The 14,703-nt window shown below is 36.3% G+C and overlaps 1 long non-coding RNA gene across 1 annotated transcript in view; it reads right to left on the bottom strand.

The window, feature by feature from the left end:
- The window catches only part of LOC141658722 (uncharacterized), a 34,319-nt gene extending 19,843 nt beyond the window's left edge, over window positions 1-14,476 (bottom strand). The window contains exon 1 of the long non-coding RNA XR_012549373.1: window positions 14,382-14,476. This is a non-coding gene — a long non-coding RNA (uncharacterized LOC141658722). The remainder of the gene's footprint in view (window positions 1-14,381) is intronic.
- Between the last annotated feature and the right edge of the window lie 227 nt (window positions 14,477-14,703).

The following is a 14,703-nucleotide window of genomic DNA, read 5'->3' as shown; positions in this document are numbered from 1 at the left end:
ACTTATTGTAAATATGATTAAATGAGATACGGTCTGAGTAATCGAATTGTATCATTGCTCAGATGAAATTATTGTTTAAGGAAACAATTGAATTGAATGAATTATTATAAATACAATTTATTGTGATTTATAAATTGGTAAAATATTTTGGTACAAGTAATTATGAATTACTAAGTCGATTTTTGTATATGACGTATTTTTATTAATACGTTGATTTTTAATATGATAAAAATACATTGCATTGTAACATGTCATGTAACATGTAACATGTGACAAAATTGACAAATGACAAAATATAAAATGGACTCTCCATTTTATAAGTGCCGAAATATTAAGAGGGAGTTAGTGGAAATTGTGTTAATTGTTTAAATATAAACACAATGATGAAAGCTAGCTAGTAGGCATGCCAACCTATGCTTTTGAGAAGAGCAAAAACAAAAAGTATTGGGCATCCTACCCTAGCCATTTCGGCCCACCATACAAGAAAAGAAAAGGAGCTTTTTCTTTTAAAAAAAATTTATTCATTCACACAATGCAATAATTTTCTAGAGTAAGAAAATTAAAAATGCTCTCTACATCTTATGAGATTTCTAGAGAAATAAAATCACAAAATCCTCTTCTCTCTCAACCGAAATTTATGAGAGAACAAAAACATTTTGTGTCATATTTTTAAGTAAGACTAATAATAATACTAGATCACATTATTTTTAGTCTTTAAGATGTATTCCTTGGGTATATGCTTTTGGGAGGGATTCTACACTTGAATCCTTGTTCTTCCATTTGGAAAGCTCAAGAACAAAAGAGAAGGAGATCTCTTTTGTGCCCATAAAACCGAATCATCCATTGTAAGAATATGATTTCTTCTCCTTTTGTTTATTTGTTTGCATGCATAAAATCCGTATTTAATTTTATGACAAATTAATTTTGACATATATGAGTATGTTAGTATGTATATGAATCTACATTTCCTTCAATCGGTATCAAGAGCCACGGTTGTTTGCATGCAAATTGGTTAAAAGTTTTTCCGAGTTATATGAATAACAAAATAAAACTTGTAAAATTTGTGTTATTATGATATATCACGAAATTATTACATGCATGTTAATATTTCTGGTCCTAAAGTGTTTTAGGATATTTTGGTTATTTTTTCGGATTTTTATTGTTCATATTTTACAATAATGGCATTTAAATGTGATTTTATGAGTAAAAATGTCATTTTTGGTCTAAAAATAGCTATACTTCGAATTTTCACTTGGTTTTTGGATATGTTGTTACATATATTATTTTGAGATAACCTGTAAAATTTCATAATTTTTGCACTTGTTATGCTCGAAAAATGAATTTTTCATTATTAAATTCGGATTTAAGAGAAAAATAGGTTAATATGAGTTAAATTTCGAATCTGGTCATAGAAAATTTATATGTTGTCACATGAAATTTTACAAGATGTGTGTAAAATAATTGGCTATAAAGAAGTCTTTTAGCATGATTTATGAATTTTTGAAGAAAAATGGCATAAATAGTGACATTATTAGTAAAAATTAATAAAATATAATCTATGACTTAGGAAAAACGTATAATGTTGCATTTTATCATATTTTTCAGATCTAAAATTGAAAAGTTAGTGAAAATAATTTTTCCATGTTTTTATGATTATTTTATTATAAATCGATAAACCGCAACATTGTTTTTCCGGAAAAATTTCGAAATTTTTAACCTAAAGATTTTGAACATTATGAGTGTCATGGATTTTTCCAGAATGTTCATGAATTTAAATTTCAAATTTTGAATTTATTTGGAATTTTTATGATTTATTTGAAGTTTAATGGCTTATTTTTGTATTTTTGGTCCATTTATGAACAATTTTGTAAATAAAAGTTAATTATGGTCAAAATTATTAGTGAAGACTATATTTTGAGTCCTAAGAGGTTAGGGTAATTAACTTATGCATAAATATGAGTTTATGTATTTTTGTGATTATAAAATGTTGAAATCACGCGTCGTAAAAGCGAGTAATATATGATATTGGCTAATTAAAGGCGATTTAGCATAAAAATTGAGCATGTTCATACATATTATAATGCTGCATTTTTCTTTATGATTGTCATATTTTTAATTTATGTAATTTTGAATTATGTAATTTTACTTAGTATGGCCTTAGTTTTTAATTGGTATTTCCGAAATGTATGGGAATATCGATTCGGTTGTAATTTTATTGTGATCTCGTATCACCGTTTTGTAATTTAATAGATTTATTTTATTTTAGTTACAAATGTATAATAGGAAATTATGTAATTTATTATGTAATTTTATTCATTCGGAGTTCCCAAAGACGGATTTCTTCAAGAATGGCGATACATAAAGACGGTGTTACCTCGAGATGCGTGCCACAACCGAAGTTCAAGGGACCAATGGAGTTGGTTTCGAATATGTAATAGTTTAATAGTTTTTCTATTTTAGGAAAGGCCATACTAGGATTTATTTATCTTTATGCTTGCATTTTATTTTATGTCGCATGCATCGCTAAATCGCCATAACTAAAACATGCATCCTTATTTTATCGAGTTTATCGACCGTGTCAATTAAAATTATCGTAGTTCACCGCTTTAGTTCACTTAAAACGTGATAGATAATAAATTGACATGACCTCTCGCTAAAACAATCAATTGAGACATAGCCTTACCAAATAGTAGAAACAATGAAAACCTATTTCGCGAGGGAGTGCGCTCTAGCCACACCGGGTACAAACCTTGTTACGTAGGGGAAGTGGGTGATGAATGTTAATCCACCAAATTCATGTTGATAAGGGATGTATCGGCCACACCGTGCCCAAGTTAATGTGGGTTTGGATCATGGACACATTTATTCGAAATTTGGATTGAACTCAACAAAAGTATTTGATAAGGGATGTATCGGCCCCACCGTGCCCTTGTCGATGTGTTTTGGGCTAAAGATAATTGTTAATGTAATATTATCGACCAAGAGTTCTAAAAGTAGAATCGATTAAAGAGTTAATCCACCGAGTTATATTGATAAGGGATGTATCGCCCCACCGTGCCCAAGTTTATATGAATTTGGATCTTGGAATCATTTATCATAGTTGGGTAGAGGTCACTATGTAAATGCTATACTTGTTTTTTCCAAGTATTAATATAACGATAAATGTTAAGTTTTCCACTATTCCGTTATTATATTGTTCTATTTCTTTACCACAATTCATATACGATATCATTTCGATTTTTCCAAAATCTCCATTAAAACATCGTAACTAGAGACAAATTTGAATTTTGCTTCTAAAAACCTCAAATGAACCATTGCTAAGGATCTCTTGTAAAGAGTATAGAATAAAGTTATTCATTATCAAACAGGTTTTTGATTTTTGACTAACACATCTACTTACAATGGATTATTTTTCATGTGCTTAATTGAATTAAGTACCTTGAAGCGATAAATTGTTTTGGTGATTAGATTTTCAGAATTCGTAATTGACCAAAATAACGCAACCACTTCAATGAAAGTTTTAAGACTAAAACGAATAAATGGAGAGTAATCTTCATGAATTCAATTTTTGCTTCTCAAAGCAAAGACTCATTGAAATGAGTGGGAGCATTCTCTTAAACCGTTAAGATGAGGACGAGGTTCAAGAAGTAAAAGATTATAATGGAATTGATACAAGGTAATGTTAAAAGTAAAGTTGTTGAGAATGACGATATTAAACCTATCAATCCCGACCGATAAAGTTTCCATTGTCTCAAATGTTGGACACGAGAAAGGAAACTACCCCAAATTATTGAAGAATCAACAAGTTAGTTGTGGGACATCTAATGGGACCTTCTTCTTTAAATGTTTATTTGATTAAACATAATTTTTGCTAGTACCACTTCGTCAATATTAGAAACCAATGGAGGTTTTCATCATTGTACTTGATACATAGGATGATTAGAATATGACGACTAGCAACAATCATATTGAGAGATAGAGTCATTGTGTAATCAATCTAGTTTTGTGTTTGGAGTTGTACTTAATTGTGACTATTAAGTACATAAACTCTAAATAAGAATACAATTTGTTAAAGATACAAAAGAGGTTTCACTTTTGTGACCATATACACCATGATTTGATGTATGGCTAGCCCATCATCAAGGTGATTATATTCTAAACCAAACTAGAATGATATATCATGTAGATGATGTAAAGACTCAAATTGGTAACCCAAGATTAAACCTTAATATTTTGGAATGATGAACGCAAAGAGTTAACGAGTACTCTTGAAACCATTAGATTGTTAATGGTATATGCGTATCTTGTATTCAAAGCAAGATGTCTCGTGCCTTTTGGTTGAAAAGGAGATCGAGGTTGTATATCATCGATCCAATATAGGTTGATCATTATCTTTTACCAACGATTTAAGTTGACACTAATATGTTCACTTAATAAGGTAAATAGAAAATCTTTAAAGAAGTTTAAAGAGTTAAAGAAATCACGATTTAGTCGTGATGGGATTATCAAAGTGAAGACTTTGATATAAGCCAAAGTAATGTGATATAGTATCACAAGTTAATCTCTCTTAGCACGCATCATGGAATAATGTGTGATTAGATAAGAAATCAAACGCTATTCGATATGATTTGGATTTCAATCAAGTTACTTTGAGTTACTTGATCATTTTGGGGATTTTATCATTTTTGTCTAAATTATTTTTCCACTAAATCGAATCATATGAGATATGAAATGGTAAGGGTACCATATTTGTAAGTTTTCACAAGAAACAAATGCTCATTTTTCCTTTTCAATTATCACGAGTACGACGGGTTTGTGGCTCGTGAAGCTGTCTTTCTAAAATACAAGTTTATTTTTGAAGACAGAGTGGGAGAAATTATTCAAGAGCCACAAAGAATGTTATGTAGCAAGAAACTGGTCTTTCTTGGCTACATGAGACGTTTTGTGCAAGACGTTGTTTCTTCAAAACCTAGGAGGTTAAATTCGTCACTTGTTTAAAATGATGAATTCATGCTACTTTTCAGAAAGTAAAGAGCTTATAACTTACAAAAGAAATTGGTTGATTCAAGTTGATTACTTCTAGAAAGTAATGAACATATGACTTACATAAGAGTGTTCAAGTCACAACTCAATACAAGGCTTAGAGCCATGAAAATCCGAAATAAAAAGGCTTGATTAGTGACAAAGGGTTTTGCACTAATAAAGAGATATTTCAAAGCAAGATTGGTTGATTAGTGACAAAGGGTTTTGCACTAATTGAAATGCTTAAGTCTATTTGGATCTTCTTAGGGATTGTGTTTCATTATGAGGTTATGAAATACATAGCGAGTGAATCTAAAACCCACTTCTTCAATAGAAGGAATGTATTCAATACATGTCTTGAGTTTAATAGATTCTTGCAATCCTAAGATAATGTGAAACTTAAGAGAGGGTCTTAAGTAGGACATCAATGAGTTAGAATCAACATTTTGATCATGTGATAAAACATTTCTCGATAAGTCGAGAAGTTGTGTTTATACATGGAGTTTAGTGGGAGTTACGGAAATTTTAATTAGTCCGATATGTGGATGACATATTGATCATTGAGAATGATTTAAGACTTTTGGAGTATTATAATACATCTTGAATATCCGGATTTATGAAGATAAATCCACATGATATCAGCGTCAGTAAGAAGTCTTATGTTGATAAGATTCATGACTAGTTCAATTAAATTGAACATATTTGATTGATTCCATTTGCTTCGCATTTGCGGATCAATTAAATGAGTAATGATGTATAACACTTCATATGCTTTGAGTATGATGAATTGTTTTCAAAATCGAATTTAAGTAATCCTTGCCAAGTAAGCCATAAAGATTACCCTTAAGTGCTTGCAGAAGCATTAAGGACGTAAAGCAAAGTGTTTATGATGCAATTTTGTGTAAGAGTGTTACACAAGTGACAATTGACAATTGAGGTTGCGCATGGTTTCCGACAAAACCATAATCAAAACACATTAGGATGGTTAAGATACCATTGTGGCTATGATAATTAAGAAGTAGATTTTCTAGAATCGTTCTAGGCAATAAAGAACAATGAGAGATATTTGTAACGGAAATTGAGTACATTTGCAATCATGAGATGTGCAAGAAGGATGAGTCCCGCACACTGTGAAAACAGTGGGAGCTATTCTTAGGCTAGAGGGCCTATGTCTTGATTGGATCTCGACACGTACTCGGAAAGTTTTGTAATGCAAATGTATACATTACAAAGGAAAACGAGTATGTAGTAGGGTTGAGTAAGGTACAAGAAGTTGATAAAACCTACTAACCAAAGCCTTCTCATAGGCTTAACATGATGAGTCATGTCATTTCAATTGAATTGAAATGAGCAACTACATACAAGATCAAATTAGATTATAGAATATGAAATAGTAATCAGGCATTGACTATTCATATGTGATAATCGCATTTGTCGTTCGAGTTTTTCTTTAAAAACTCCTTTATACTTTGTTACATCCAAACGGGTTGTAGTGACAATTGAACCCCGTTAAAGTGAACACGGATTAACATTGTATTCGCCCATAGTCACTTATATGAGGTTTTGTTTCCTTATTTAACTAGATTCTTTTTGGAGGGAAAACTATTGAGAATTTTTATTCAACTTATTAGTAAGAGAATTTTTATTCAACTTAGCAGAAAACCGTGCTGCTACTAGAACCTTTGATAATTGCTCCTAACATTTGCAGCACCATATAAATTAGAGTTTATCTCACCAGACCAATTGCAATTAATAAGTAGTCCATTGAAGTTAACAGACACATTAGTAGAAGAAATAATATGAGGGATACTTTCGCGGTAGCTATTTGATATCCAACTTCAAGCTGATGTTCTGTACTTTGAAGTTAACATACACATTTGAAGTTAACAGACACATTTGTTGTATATCTAATGCAGCAGGAGCTACTGACCAGGATACTCCACAAATGCAAGCAGGCCAAAACAGCACCACAACCACTTCAGGAAGCAACCAGAGTGGGCTAGGTTTAGTGGCTAATAGGTGCAGTACAAGCCCAACCACCACCTGCCACCATGGCCAGCTGGTTGGCGATTAAACTAAGCTCAGAAAAGTCCTAGGGGTCCAAGGAAGAATCACAATGCAAGTCATAGAAAACTAAGTCGAAAGCAGGCTGACATTTGACAAACAACAAAAAGCAATCTTTCCATTTCGGCTAAACCATGAGGAAAAAGCATGCAAGGAACTTTTGGCTTGTCTTCCCATAAACCAGATACAACCTAGAGCCAATTTTTATGCCAAGGACTCAATCATTTCGTCCTCAAGTGCCTACATTCAACAGAAAAGCCAAAGCAATGCGAAAGGACCACAACATGTCACACTGCATTTCTCTTTTGTTTTCATTCATTTACAATTAAGAACTTTTAAACCGTTGTAATATTGTACTTGGACTTTTACCAGCATGTGAGGAGAGATCCTGACCCTTGGATGTAGTTTTTCTTTCAAGATTGTAACCTAAAAAGGCCTATATAAGGACCTTAGCTCGATTGTTGTAACACTGGTGATTTATGAATGAAACCCGAGATTTCTCTCAAATTTAAACCTCTTAATCTTGTGCTTAGTCTGTAGATTAGAGTCGGGCTTGATAATAACTTTGTGCTTAGACTGTGGTTATTGATTAAGTACTGTTAGTAGAGTATAAACTTTCTGTCTTTGAGACTGTGGTTAGTTTAGCTTTCTTTGTAGTTTGATTGAGTCTTTCTGTGTTAATCTGTGGAATTTCTTAACTCTAACACCCCAAATTATTAGCTTGATTCCTGTGAGTATTTCGTGGGTTTTTCGGTTGATAATTATATCCAAGTTTCCTCCTTTCAAGCATTATCCCAGAACTGTCTCAATTACAGTCCTTTGTGTCTGTCGGTCTGTTGATTGAGTCTTAAAAATACTTTGAGTCCTCTAAAAATCTTGGTCTTCTGCTCAGAAGTAGTTCTTATGTCAAAATAATTTTTGCCAAGTTTCATGATTTTAGGAGTTCAATTCATAATTTTATTAATTAGCACAAGTTTATTGCATTCCTGAGAATTTCTTTTATTTTATTTGGTTTGATTGTTGTTTTGTCTAAACCCTTGGACATTACACGCAAATTGGTATATCGAGCAAGGTTTTAACACGATTCCATCTTGTGTTAGTCTTGGGAAGGAAAGTGAGTTCATTTTTACCCTAACTACAACAAAACTACAAAAATAACCCATGAGTGAGAAGAGATTTTGGTATTGAAACCAGGGTGGATCGGATAGCGGGAAGAATCAATGAACTGGTAAATATTGTCAACACTCTTGCGGAAGGAGTTCCTAACAGGCCACCCTACGAGGCGGGCGGGGGTAGAGGCTTTCTTTGGAGCGGGAAGAGGACAACCATACCACCAGGAACATGGAGAAGACTTGTCGACATCTTGATGAATCTATGGCGGAGGGCATCTACATGGAAAGAGACAAAGACATAAAGGTAGAAATTCCTGATTTCCATGGTAGTTTAAACCCTGAAGATTTGTTAGACTGGATTAGAACTGTTGAGAGAGTCTTTGAATTTAAAGGATATACTGACAGGAAAGCTTTCAAAGTTTCTATCCTTAAATTCAAAGGTTATGCCTCACTTTGGTATGAAAACACGAAAGGCCGGAGAATGAGAGAGGGCAAGGAACCCATTAAATCTTGGCTAAAGCTTAAAAAGAAATTGAAGGATAAGTTTATAGCTAAGGATTACACCCAGGATATGTTCATTAAGTTAACCCAGCTGAGGCAAGACCAACAATCTGTTGAGTCTTATCTTAGGAGCTTTGAACAACTCACCCTGCAATGTGAGATCACTGAAAAGCCTGAACAGAAAATTGCTAGGTTTGTTGAGGGTTTAGATCCTAAGATTGCTATAAGAGTTAGAATGCAACAAGTTTGGTCCTTTGATGAGGCAGTCAACCTGGCATTGAGGATTGAAAAGATGGGAAAAGCCAAGGTCACTGCTTCCAAACCCCTTACGGACCCACTTTCAAACCTTTTTTGGGGTTAGGATTGGAGAAGTCCCAAAACTGCAACCCAACCAACACCAGGACAAGGGGAAGAGTCATGTGAACCCTAGAACTAACACAATCAGAATCGATGGGAGAGTTAAATGCTTCCAGTGCCAAGGGTATGGCCATTTTAGGAAGGACTGTCCTTCTAAGAGAACCTTGACAGCAATGGAAGTAGAACAATGGGAGAGGGAAGGGTTGGTTCAGTATGAAGAAGATGAGACCCTGATAATGGAGGAAGTAGAGACTGAAGGAGAACCAGAACAAGATGCAGTTGTGGCCCCCCGATACAGGTCACGGCTTAGTCTTGTGGAGGGTCATGCATTCCCAACACTCACCTCTGGAAGGCGATCAAAGATCCGATATTGAACCGGATGCACAGTCGGGGGAGGGTTTGTAACCTAATCATAGATGGGGAAGTTGTACAAATGTGGCATCAAATGCCATGGTTAGTAAACTCAACCTGACAACTCAAGAGCACCCAAACCCTTACAAATTGAGATGGTTGAACAAGGGAGCAGAAGTAAGGGTGGACAAGCAATGCTTGGTTCCATTTTCTATTGGGAAGGTGTACAAAGATGAAGTCTTGTGTGATATTGTCCCAATGGATGCCTGCCACCTACTCTTAGGAAGACCATGGGAATATGACAGGAATACCACTCACCATGGGAAAGATAACATCTATAGTTTCAAGCATGAAGGCAAGAAGGTCACCCTGACCCCATTACCACCCAACCAGAAAAACTATGGAAGTCCCAACATGCCAGAAGAGAGCAATGGTGTGCTATTTCTTTTCGAAAGCGTAGTGATCAAAGAGATAAAGAAGGAACAACCTATCGGATGTTACTATCCAAAGAAGTGAGCAAGGAGGAGCCCTGAGATGCTCTTTGAAGTTAGGCCATTAATTCGGAGGTATAAGGAGGTGTTTCCAAAAGAGTCGCCTAGTGGGTTGCCACCATTGAGAGGCATTGAGCATCACATAGACCTTGTTCCAGGCTCGGTGCTTCCTAACGAGGCCAGCTTATAGAAGTGATCCAGCTGCTACCAAAGAATTGCAAAGCCAAATTGAGGAGCTTATGAGCAAAGGATTTGTCGGGGAATCTCTCGGTCCTTGTGCGAGTTCTGCTCTACTTGTTCCCAAGAAAGATGGAACATGGAGGATGTGTCTTGACAGTAGGGCCATTAACAACATCACTGTCAAGTACAGGTTCCCAATACCAAGGTTGGATGACATCTTTGGATGAGCTCGGTGGTGCCATGATATTTTCTAAAATTGATCTCAGGCAAGGGTACCATCAAGTCAGGATAAGGGAAGGAGATGAGTGGAAGACCGCCTTCAAAACTAAACATGGACTGTATGAGTGGCTTGTGATGCCATTTGGTCTTTCTAATGCACCAAGCACCTTTATGAGACTGATGACTGAGGTGTTAAGGCCATGTTTAGGCAAATTTGCAGTGGTCTACTTTGATGATATCTTGGTTTATAGCGGCGGTGAAAGAGAACACTGAAACATCTTGAAGTTTGTGTTCGGGATTCTCAAGGAACAAAAGCTATTTGGTAAACTAGAAAAATGCACTTTTATGGTTGAAGAAGTGGCATTCCTTGGGTACATTGTCTCTGGGAGAGGGATTACGATTGATCGGGACAAAGTTACTGACCATTCAATCTGGCCAACTCCCAAAACAATCACCGAGGTGAGAGGGTTCCATGGATTGGCCTCATTTTATAGGAGATTTATCAAGAACTTGATTCAGTTGTTGCCCCAATTACGAGTGCATGAAGAAAGGAGAGTTCCACTTTGGGTGAGAATGCTCAACAGATCCTTTGAGAAAATTAAGAAATTGATGTGTGAAACTCCTATTCGAAATTGCAGGACTTTGATCAACTCTTTGAAGTAGAGTGTGATGCCAGTGGGGTAGGCATTGGTGCAGTCTAATCCAAGCTCGAAACCTGTAGCTTATTTCAGTGAAAAATTGAATGGAGCTAAGTTGAAGTATTCTACCTATGACAAGGAATTTTATGCAATTATCGGCGATCATGCATTGGAGTCACTATTTGAAGCCAAAGCCATTTGTGTTACACTACGATCATGAAGCTTTGAAATATATCAATGGTCAACACAAATTGAGCCACAGACATGCTAAATGGGTGGAGTACTTGCAATCATTCACCTTTTCCAGCAAGTATAAAGAAGGAAAACAAAATGTAGTGGCAGATGCACTATCAAGGAGGCACTCCTTACTGTCAACTATGGGAACCAGGGTCCTTGGTTTTGAGTTCATGAAAAAGATGTACAAGGAAGACCCGACTTCTCGAGGAGTGGATCACACAGTTTGAAGGGCATAGGGTTCAGGGAACAAATACTGCTGCAAGATGGGTTTCTATTCCAAGGGAACAAGCTCTGTGTTCCAAGGGGTTCCTACAGGGACCTCCTAATCGGGAGAAGTCCATTCGGGGGAGGCTTAGGAGGGCATTTTGGTGTTCAAAAGACACTGGACATACTACAAGAACAGTTCTATTGGCCAAAGATGATGGGGGATGTCCAAAATATTCTCAGGAGATGTTCGAGTGTGTCAAGTGGCTAAGAGTTCCTTCCAAACTGGTCCATATATCCCATTACCAGTACCAAGTAAGCCATGGGAGGATGTGAGCATGGATTTTATTGTTGCATTACCAAGGACACAGAGAGGAAAGGATTCAGTCATGGTTGTTGTTGATAGGTTCAGTAAAATGGCCCATTTCATAGCTTGCAAGAAGACAGAGGATCTTGCTAGTGTTCTTGAGCTATACCTGAAAGAAATTGTAAGGCTTCATGGGATTCCAAAGACAATTGTATCAGATAGGGATACAAAGTTCATGAGTTACTTTTGGAAAACTCTATGGAAGCTACTCAAGACCAAGCTGTTGTTCAGTACATCTCACCACCCCCAAACAGATGGCCAAACTGAGGTCACCAACAAAACCTTGGGTAGGATTCTGAGATGTATTGTAAGCAAGAGTCTAAAAGATTGGGACATCAAGTTAGCAAAGCAGAATTTGCCTTCAACAGATCACCATCAACTCTACATGGTCATAGTCCTTTTGAGGTTGTCTATGGGATTAACCCCCTAATGCCTATAGACTTATCATCTGTACCAAGAAATGAGATGAATCATGATGCTAAGGCCAGGCGCAGAACAGTGTTGAAACTCCATGAAACTGTGAAAAGAGAGATTGAGAAGGCCAATGAGAAGTACAGAAGCTTGATCCAAGGTACCTCGAGAAAAAGAAAGAATTTGTTCCGGGGATTTAGTGGGTTCATTTAAGGAAAGAGAGGTTTCCATCAAGAAGAAAGAACAAGTTAATGCCAAGAGCTGATGGCCCCTTTGAAATTATTGAGAGGATTGGTCCAAATGCCTACAAGGTGGATCTACCGGGGAGAGTATGAGGTGCATGGCACTTTCAATGTAGGTGACCTAAGTCCCTATTATGAGGATCTTTGAGGGGGAGGAGCCACCGAGGCTTGAGGACAAGCCCCTGTTCAACCAGGGAGGTTGCGGCGGGGAGCTGCGACCAGGATACTCCACAAATGCAAGCAGGCCAAAACAAAGCACCACAACCACTTCGGGAAGCAACCAGAGTGGGCTAGGTTTAGTGGCTAATAGGTACGAGTACAAGCCCAACCACCGGTGCCACCATGGCCAGTGGTTGGCGATTAAACTAAGCTCGAGAAAAGTCCTAGGGGTCCAAGGAAGAATCACAATGCAAGTCATAGAAAACTAGTGGAGCAGAACTGCTGACATTTGACAAACAACAAAAGCAATCTTTCCATTTCTCGGCTAAACCATGAGGAAAAAGCATGCAAGGAACTTTTGGCTTGTCTTCCCATATACCAGATACAACCTAGAGCCAATTTTAATGCCAAGGACTCAATCATTTCGTCCTCAAGTGCCTACATTCAACAGAAAAGCCAGCAATGCAGCAAAGGACCACAACCTGTCACTGTCACCTGCATTTCTCTTTTGTTTTCATTCCAGTTTACAATTAAGAACTTTTAAACCGTTGTAATATTGTACTTAGACTCTTACCAGCATGTGAGGAGAGATCCTGACCCTTGGATGTAGTTTTTCTTTCAAGATTGTAACCTAAAAAGGCCTATATAAGGACCTTAGCTCGATTGTTGTAACACTGGTGATTTATGAATGAAACACGAGATTTCTCTCAAATTTAAACCTCTTAATCTTGTGCTTAGTCTGTAGATTAGAGTCGGGCTTGATAATAACATTGTGCTTAGACTGTGGTTATTGATTAAGTACTGTTAGTAGAGTATAAACTTTCTGTCTTTGAGACTGTGGTTAGTTTAGCTTTTTTGTAGTTTCAGTTGAGTCTTTCTGTGTTAATCTGTGGAATTTCTTAACTCTAACACCCCAAATTATTAGCTTGATTCCTGTGAGTATTCGTGGGTTTTTCGGTTGATAATTATATCCAAGTTTCCTCCTTTCAAGCATTATCCCAGAACTGTCTCAATTACAGTCCTTTGTGTCCTGTCATCTGTTGATTGAGTCTTAAAAATACTTTGAGTCCTCTAAAAATCTTGGTCTTCTGCTTTCGAAGTAGTTCTTATGTCAAAATAATTTTTGCCAAGTTTCATGATTTTAGGAGTTCAATTCATAATTTTATTAATTAGCACAAGTTTATTGCATTCCTGAGAATTTCTTTTATTTCTGCTGGTTTGATTGTTGTTTTGTCTAAACCCTTGGACATTACACTGCATCTAATTTCCCTGGCTTCTTTGAACCAAGAAACTATTTACCTTGATTCCGCACAGCGGCAGTTGAGTGGAATGAACTCGAGACGGTTCATGAAGACTATGTTATGGTTAATGTCAATGAATTTGAACCAACAAGCCCAAGGGCCACTGAAGCACCAGCTATGACGATAGATAGTTGACGGCCATGGAGTTGCAAGTGGGTCTCGTTCACGGCATTTGCTCAAATATAATTGAGCCCCTTATTGTTACCCGATTCAGTCCAGGAACACAGCATAAAAGAGATCCTAGGGTTTAACTACTACTTTGAATCAAAAACTTACTATTCATGACTGATCAATGATCTGAATTACGAAGAACGCCCATAACCCTAACCCGATTATAACTTACTATTCATGACTGATCAATGACCTGAATTATGACCCTAACAAACACTGACCAGACCCTAAGGAATAACATAATAATATTTCTTGATGATCAAAATTACAAAGAACGCCCATAACCCGATTATAAAGCAATTAAAATTACCAACAATAACATACAACGATTGAAAATGAATGAGAAAACCTTACCTATGATATGCAATAAGCAGATTGTATCGTCTTTGTGAGGTGAAGAATTAGAATTGATTGGCAGCGTGAATTGTCTTTGCCGGTGATTGAACGGAAATTTGCGATGAAATCGAGAAAATTTAAGGTTAGGGTTTGTTATTGTGAAGAAGATGAAATGATGAAGTAGTCTTTGGCGGTCTTGTTGTCGATTACCTTGGCATGCAGATGCATAATAGTTTTCTATAGAAAGTTCATCACGCAATTTTCAAATAGCCTTGAAATGAGTTTCTCTGATTTAGTATAAGGTATGCTTCTTTGTTTCCTTCTCGTGCTTTTTACTAAT

This window comes from Silene latifolia, chromosome 6, assembly GCF_048544455.1.
Source record: "Silene latifolia isolate original U9 population chromosome 6, ASM4854445v1, whole genome shotgun sequence".
NCBI lineage: Eukaryota > Viridiplantae > Streptophyta > Magnoliopsida > Caryophyllales > Caryophyllaceae > Silene > Silene latifolia.
The sequence above is the reverse complement of the archived record's forward strand: the minus strand, read 5'-3'. Positions and strand labels throughout refer to the sequence as shown.